General features: G+C 38.2%; 1 pseudogene; it reads left to right on the top strand.

Annotated features, from left to right (window-relative positions):
• The first annotated feature begins 901 nt into the window (after positions 1–901).
• Positions 902–5,822, top strand: LOC140507882 (nucleolin pseudogene; annotated as a pseudogene).
• The last annotated feature ends 2,492 nt before the right edge of the window (positions 5,823–8,314 follow it).

Here is an 8,314-nt window from a genome sequence, read left to right as displayed (position 1 = left end):
TTAATTTGAGAGTTCATGTGATTTGTGTTTTCAGAGAAATTGGGGACAAAGAGGTAGCAGAAAAGAGCATGGATAGTATTGATAAATACAAGTGGCCTACGAAAAAAAAAAACCAAAGATAGTCTATGAAGAGAGTTAGGGCAGTCTTTTTTGGCATCATTAACTAAATGTGCACTTATGAGATTAGGGGCAGCTAGGTGGTGCAGTGGATAGAACACCAGAGCAGGAGTCAGGAGGACCTGAGTTCAAATCTCTCACCTCAGACACTTGACGTGCACTAACTGTGTGACCTTGGGCAAGTCACTTAACCCCAACTGCCTCATCCTGGGTCATCTCCAGTCATCCTGATGAATATCTGGTCACTGGATTCAGATGGCTCTGGAGGAGAAGTGAGGCTGGTGACCTGCACAGCCCTCCCTCACTCAAAACAAAGTCAAGTGCAAGTCGTGTCATTATTTCTCTGATGGCATGTCTTCTTCAGCAACGATGCAAGAATACACACTTATGAGATTATGAAAAAAAAACTGTTGCATGTTCTTGAACCCAAGTTGCTTTTGTTTATGTTTTCAAAATGTTCAGAAGAATCAGTTTGGGTCCTTTAAAGGTCTTAAGGTCCCTTTAAGAATCCAAGTGGTTGGGTGCATGTACATATCCCAGATACAAAGGAAGCTGAGGGAGGGAAGTCTTTTGAACTTAGGAGATCTGAGCTACACTGAGCTAGGCTGGTATGTACTAAGTCTGGTATCAATATGTTGAGCCCCAGGGGCAAGGTGTCAGCAGGTTGCCTAAGAAGTGTTGAATCAGCTAAGGTTAAAAGTCAATGCTCCCCTGTCAATCAGTAGTGATAATTAATAGCAATGTTTGGCCATGAGTAGCCCCTCGGTGAAATTAAGAGACCTAGATGGAAGAGGAAGAAGGGAAGAGAAAGCAGAAAAGGAGAAGGAAAGGAAGGAGAAGGAAAAAATATGAAGAGAAGAAAATTGAAGAGGAGGAAGAGGAGGAGGAAGAAATGAGGTAGTATGGCATAGGCGATAAAGTGCTGAATTTGGAGTCTGAAAAACATGAATTCAAAATCCACCTCTTACATGTGTGTGACCATAAGCAAGCTGCCTAACTTGACCAAAATTCATTTTCCACATCTGTAAAATGGAGATTAAATAATAATACTGTAATATTACCTCATAGTGTTGTTTAGGGTTCAAATGACGTATGTAACAGTCATTGAAAAGTCTAAAGCCTTATATATGTGCTAACTTGTCATCATCATTCACTAAATAAAAAAGCTATAATTCAATTCGTTAGTAACTTTATAAGGACATGCAGTTTAAGTCTTCCCCCTGAATTGTAGTTCAAGGCCTTTTAAAGGATGGAGAGGCAAAGGAAAAGATACAAACATTTCAGGATCTACATCATTGTAATAACATCTTAGACCAAACAGAAAGGGGCAGAGAGCAGAGAGAACATGGGAAAGATGAAAATAAGTTCACAGAAAATAAGATTTTTCTTCTTTAAAAAAGTAGTGACTTTCTTTTCTATGAAAAGTTTGCATTTTTATAGTGCATCCATGACATTTTGTCATGTTGGAGATAATGAGGAGAAATATTGAGAGGTACAAAGTGATGGCTCAGAAATTAAAATATGAGCTATTCAATGGATGGTTTATCATTCACAAAATCCTTGAGATATTAAATTAATATATCAAATACCTATCTTGTATGAGAATATTGTAAGGAGAGTGAGAAATCACCTAAAAACAGATTATTCTTCTTTCTAGGAACTTAACTTTGCAAAGCTGAATCAAGTGGGAGGATGAAAAATAACTTTAAATTGATACTTAATTCTTTCCATCATTTTGTGTCAATCCTCTTGCCTAGAAAAGAATCATAAATATAGAACCTGAAGAGACTTCAGATATCATCTGGGCCAGCCTATTCATTTTATAAATGAAAAAACTGAGGCTCAGAGAATTGGAATGGACATATAATTCAATTTAATATGTATTAAGTACCTGTTATGAAAAGCCACTGTACCAGGCATAGGGGAAATAAACAAAAAGCAATATAAACAAGGAGTTAATATTCTACACAGTGAAATAAATGTCATATTAGGGATTTATCCCAGATCTTCTCACTTCAAATCCAATATTCTTTATACAATATCCTGAATACATTTCTTTCAACCTAAGGTAAACTGTTTATGGTTTAAAACATCCATGGCTCATCCTATATCCATATCTACCATAGCCCTATTATAGGTGTTCCTTTGAACATGATATTAATAACAGAAGCTTCTACTGTGTAGTACTTTTATCACTGAAACTTTGCGAGAGAGCTAGTACAAATATTAGTACTCCCATTTTACAGAAGAAGAAACTGAGGTTCATATAGGGTTATGATTTAGCCATGGTTACACAGCTAGTCATCCAGGTAGAGTACCAAGGTCCAACTAACTCCAAATCAATCCTATATTGCTTTTCACAATAATCTCACTGCTTCTTGCTTCCATAGCTTCCTGAAAACACAAACTACAGTTTTCTAACCCAACACAGTTGGGAAAGTTGATTTTTAGTGACCACAGCAAATTGAGCCTTTACTTCCTCTTGAATCAAGCCCTGATGCTGTGCCAGAAAGGAAAAAAGGAAACAAACATTTATTAAGCACCTATTATGTGCCAAGCACTGTGCTAAACACTTTACAAATATTATCTCATTTCATCCTCATCACAACCCTGAGTGGCAGATGTTATTATCCCCTTTCTACAATTGAGGAAGCTAAGGCAAATAGAGGTTAAGTGACTTGTTCAGGATTACACAACTAGTAAGTTTCTTAGGCTGAATTTGAACTCAGGTCTTCCTAATGCCAGGTTCAGTGTTCGATACACTGTGCCACCTAACTGCCTTAGGGCAGGGCTGAAGCCAGGTCCCATCAAGGCCTATCCTTAGGATGTAGAAATGAATTGATGTTGCCCTATACCTGAAAAGTTCCTGCAAAAGCAAAGGGTGGAAAGGTGGTGCAAACAATCACAAGGAGTTCCAGGAGAGGGCTTGCAAGAATCACACCTGAGCTTTAGGTTACATCAGTTCAGATCAGGCATAATCTCAGTTTGTGGGTTTTTACATCTAGATTTGGACACAAATTCCCTTACTCCCATTTCTCCAGCTGGAGAGCTCGCTCATTGTTCTCTCCATGGCAACAGGTGAAACCAGCAGCTGCTTTTCCACTTTCCTCCCCTAATATCCCCACCTCCACACCCCTCTAAGTATTCTCTTAGTAATAGAAGTCCTTTCTGGGGATAGCAAAAATTTGGTCTGGGGTCCATTAATCAGTCAGTGACCACTCATTAAATCACTAGCACCACAATGCAAATTAGTTTGTCAGATAACTTCCCCACAACTGCAGGGGCATGTTTTCAGAGAATGAGGATTCCAAGTGTTTGTTCTTTCAGTTGTCTGAAAGACTGAGGTAGCTGAGGAAATATTTTTAATACTAAAGATCTCCCAAGGAAATGAAGTCTAGAACAGTTAGTTACTAAAAAGCTATTGAAACTAGGGAAGGGCCCAACTCAGTTTAAGGTGTGGGACAAGGCAGCCAACCAGTTGCTTCTTTAGATTTAAGAAAAAGAATGAAACAAAAACCTGGAAGGCAGAGATGACTAAGATATTATACATTCACTATGACAATATTGTCTAACATTTAAGCATGCAGTTTGATTTAACTCATTTTTAAATTGGTCCTAGCCTTTGCTTAGTATTATTTTTAAAATTATTTCATCATATGAGATCGTCTGAGAGTTGGAAAGAAGGTCACAGGTTATCCCATTCACATTGAGCAGGAAACTTTTTTACAACAATCGTTTTGTACATAGGGTATAATTTTAAAAAGCTCATAGACAAAATAGTTAACTCCCTCATCTATCACTCATCTCCACCAAAAGTTTATATGGAGCATCCATCCAGCCAAAACCAACATGCTCTTTCTCTTGAAATGTCATCTAGGTTTTTCCAAGAAGACCCTTGTCAAGTCTGGCCTAGACACTTACTAGTTGTGTAACTCTGGGCATGTCACTTAATCCCAATTGCCTCAAAACAAAACAAAATCACAAAAAATCACACACACACATACACACACACACACACACACACACACACACACACACACACACCAAAAATCTCTAGTCTGCACATTTGTTTTGGAATGTCCTTCCAGAATGTTCTTTCCTTGATAAGACGATAGGCTAAAATCCCTAGAATTCATTCAGTTAGAAAGGGAAAAGAAAATGGGGAGAAGCTATTCAAACTTCATCTTCTTTCCTTATTGCTTATTGTTTCCTCTTCCTGTTCCTCCTCTTCAGTCTCCTTGGCAACCACCTCAACCTGCAAAACTTTCTCAGCTTCTACCATTAAGGCCACCTTTGTCTCCTCTATCCCCTCCTCAGCTAGTCTCTACCAGCAAAGAGCTACTCTCTGACACACACCACCACCCTCTCCCCAACATTTCTGGGCTGACTGAATATTAAGTTGTGGAGGCCACACCTGCCAAAGGAAAGGATGCTTCTGTGAAAGCTCTCCCTGAGGAAAGTCACAGAAACTGAGGAGGTAGAAGAAGATAAGGAGGGAGAAAAGGAAGTTCTTGTTAAAGATGCACCAGGGAAGAGGAAAAAGGAAATGGGCAATCACAAAGTCCCTAAAGCCACAAAACAGAAATGGAACCTGAAGCATCTATAAATTTCAATCTCTTCACTGATAAGCTGATCCTCAACAAAACTGCCTCTGAGCTAAAAACTGACATCATTGGCTTCTTTGTAAAAAAAGGACTTTATGGTTTTGGATGTCCACATTGGCATCTCCAGAAAGTTTGGCTATGTGGAATTTGAATTAGCTATAGACATGGAAAAAGCTCTGGAACTCAGTGGCTCCAAAATGCTTGTCTCTGAAAGGAAATGGGAAAAGCCAATGGAAAACAAACAAGCAAAAAGATTCAGATGCAAGGATATTCTTTTTAATGAATCTGCCTTAGAAAGTAACTCAGCAGGGGCTCAAGAAAATGTTTGAAGATGCCATTGAAGTTAGACTGGTCTGCATCAAGGATAGGACACCCAAAGGAATTTCCTGTGTTGAATATAAGACCAAAATTAATGGTCAGATCTTCATTCTGGACTACACAGGGAAGAAAAATCAAGGACAAGAGATTTCAAGAGGTGGGAAAAATCATATCTGGAGTGGGAATTAATAGTAAGCCTGCAAACTCAAAAGATCCTGTTGCCAAATAGCCTCCCTTACAGCACCACTGAAGAAAGTCTACAGGAGTATTTATGAAGGCAATTGTCAATCAGCTCTTGCCCCCAAACAACCAAAGGCCAATATAAATGATAGGTACAAGTTCATTGAATTTGCCTCTGAAGATGTGAAAGAAGTTTTCAAGTCTTGTAATAAAATAGAAATTGAAGGCAGAACCATCTGGTTGGAGCTAAAAGGACAGAAGACAGATAATGTAACACCAAAGAGTCAGACCTTCATCAAAAGTCTCTCTGAAGACACAACAGAAGAAACGTTGAAAAATATATTTCATGGCTCTGTACTTGCCAGGATAATCACAGACAGGGAAAAAGGGTAGTTTAAAGGATTTGGTTCAAAGGGTTTGGATTTAATAGACTTCACCTCAGAAGAGGCTATATCTGTGAAAGAGGCCATGGAAAATAAGGAAAATAACTCTGGACTGGGCCAAGCTCAATGGCTCCAGAGGCCCCATGGCAGTCACAGTGGTGGTGATAGTAGTGGGGGTTTCTTGGCATATGTGGTGGCAGCATCAGCTTTTTTTGGCTAGTGGTACCTTTTTCACTAGTGTAGCCACAGCCTTCGTGCCCTTCTTCTGAGGAACCATAACATTTCCATTGTTTTTTTTCTTTATCTTCTGATATGTCCTCTTCCTCATTGTCTTCTATCTCTTTTGGGGAAGGAACCATTTTCTTGGACTCACTTTGATTTTTAGCAGTTTTCTCAAGCTTCACTACAGTGGCAGCAAATGACAGTAGTATGGAGGGTGCAGATCCTTTCACAGAGACCCAGGAAATGTCAGGGGGTCGAGGGGGTGTCAGAGAGTAGCTCTTTGCTGGTAGAGACTAAGATGGAAGACTAGGCCAACACTTCAGAAAGACCTATCGATGATAGGAAAGTTATTACCTTCTGAGGTAGCCTATCCTATTTTTAGATAGCCCTAATTGTTAAAAAGTTTTACATTTGCTTCTTAGAAACTTCTGCTAGTTGCTTCTACTTCTGCTTCCATGAGACCTAAAAAAAAATAATCTTCACTTGTCCGGGTCAAAACCCCTAGTTCCTTCAAGTAATAACATGGCATTTTTTTCCAAGGCCCTTCACCATCTTTCAGCTTATCAATGTCAATAAACAGACATTCATTAATCACCTATTATGTGTCAGGCACTGTGCTAATGAACTGTGTATGCAAATACAAAGATTGAAGCAATTCCTACTCTCTTTCATAGAATGTTGCAACCAAAATTGACATAATACTCTAGGTATGGGCAGAGTAAATGGACTATTGCATACTCCATCCTGGATACCATAGCCTAAAATATTAGTTCTTTTGTTTGGTCTTCAGTTAGCTTTTCTATTATGTCACTTTGGGCCTGTGTTACCCTTCCACTCCACTGAAACCTCTAGATTTCTCTCCGATAAGCTGTTATCATGTTGTGCTTCTCCCATCCTGTACTTGTAAGGGTTTTTGTTTGTTTAATCTTGACTGCACAGTACAGTAGAATAACTACCAAATAAGATTTAAAACCCTAGATCTGCTACACTACTATTTGGGGAATATTTTAGTCTGATACTTTGAGAACCCAAGAAGAATCTCACCCTCCAGTAGGTCCACAATATTGGAGGTCAAATAAAGTGAGTTGCCAATCTGGGAGGAAAAAAAATTTATTAGCCCACTAGCGAAAAGTATTTGCCGCTAGTAATTTCACCTCCATTGGCTACGCATTTGGCTGATATTGCTTTTTCAGACCTTCCAAGGGGACATAGGCAATCAGCCACATTCTGTGGCCTTTGATTGGACTAATGGGATATAGTTTGCTCTGTTATGATGTGGAAAATTGACTGGAAATTCTCTAGTTTGATTACAAACCTGTAAATTCATAAATTTAATTCAAGAACTTCCTTGATCAAACTCAAGTCATACCTCAGGTTATAGTGCTAATTACTGGCTGACTGTATTGGCAAATGCAAGCCCTTATCCTAACCCAATATCCCTCCATTTAATCATTATTACAATGATTGTTTCAAGAAAATATGACAAGTGTGTAGAGTTAAGATTATTTGCTTAGAGTATTACAAGCAGTTAGTTACCTTTCTTATATACATAAATGTTTTTATATTAAACCTGTCATTTAAAAGCAGCAGTAGTTCACTCTCTGCTATACTCTTTTCTTCTCCTAATTTCATTAGAAAACTCTAAGACTCCTGCTACAATGAGATAATACAATTCCTAGTTGTTCAGAGACATTTGGCTGAACAATGCCTAAAAGGGATGTGTTATCTTACAGTAAAATGTGCTTATGTGTCATTGCTTCATTTCACCACAGCTAATGTCCTTTTGGCATTCTAAGTTCTGTTGTAGGTATAAGGGAGTCCCTTAGTGATGAATCATTATATACTAAATTCCCAGTGAATAAGGCGTTAGGAAAACAGAAAGAAAATGAATAAATTTTTGAATTAATATTGAACATTTGTGTGTAGAAAAATGAATCTTTTTTTAACTATTGTGACTATTTCACTTGATTGTAATGGGAAACTCGAGTAGAATGAATTACTTGATGTTTATAAATCACTTTAAAGTATAAACAAAGACCTAGTTGGTTTTCTAGGTAGTGGATGTCGTCAGTACTGTTATTTTGAATTTCAAACCCATATTCATTATCATTCATTATGAATTTCCTGTATGCTCTTCAGTCAGGAGACGTGGGTGCAAAAGTAAGTTCCCTTGGAGCAGTGGCTCTCAAAATGTAATCCAGGAATCCATGAGGATTCTTAAGGTGGTCCATGAAATCAAAACTATTTCCACAATAATACTGATGTTTTAATTTTTGATATGGTAAATAGTGATAGATATAACTCCCATAAACAAATACTCTTTGGAGGTATCCTCAATGCCTTTTAAGAGTGTAAATGGGTTCTGAGACCAAAAGATTTAAAAACTACTGCTCTAGAATCTAGGACATGGTTTCTAGTGTTCATTATGGCAGTTGGGGAGGCTGTAGAGGAGATGGCCAGAGAGTACCCTGAAAAGACAGACTAGAAAAT

The sequence above is a fragment of the Notamacropus eugenii genome, chromosome 5 (genome assembly GCF_028372415.1).
Source record: "Notamacropus eugenii isolate mMacEug1 chromosome 5, mMacEug1.pri_v2, whole genome shotgun sequence".
Classification (NCBI taxonomy): domain Eukaryota; kingdom Metazoa; phylum Chordata; class Mammalia; order Diprotodontia; family Macropodidae; genus Notamacropus; species Notamacropus eugenii.
This window is presented reverse-complemented; position numbering and strand designations above follow the sequence as displayed.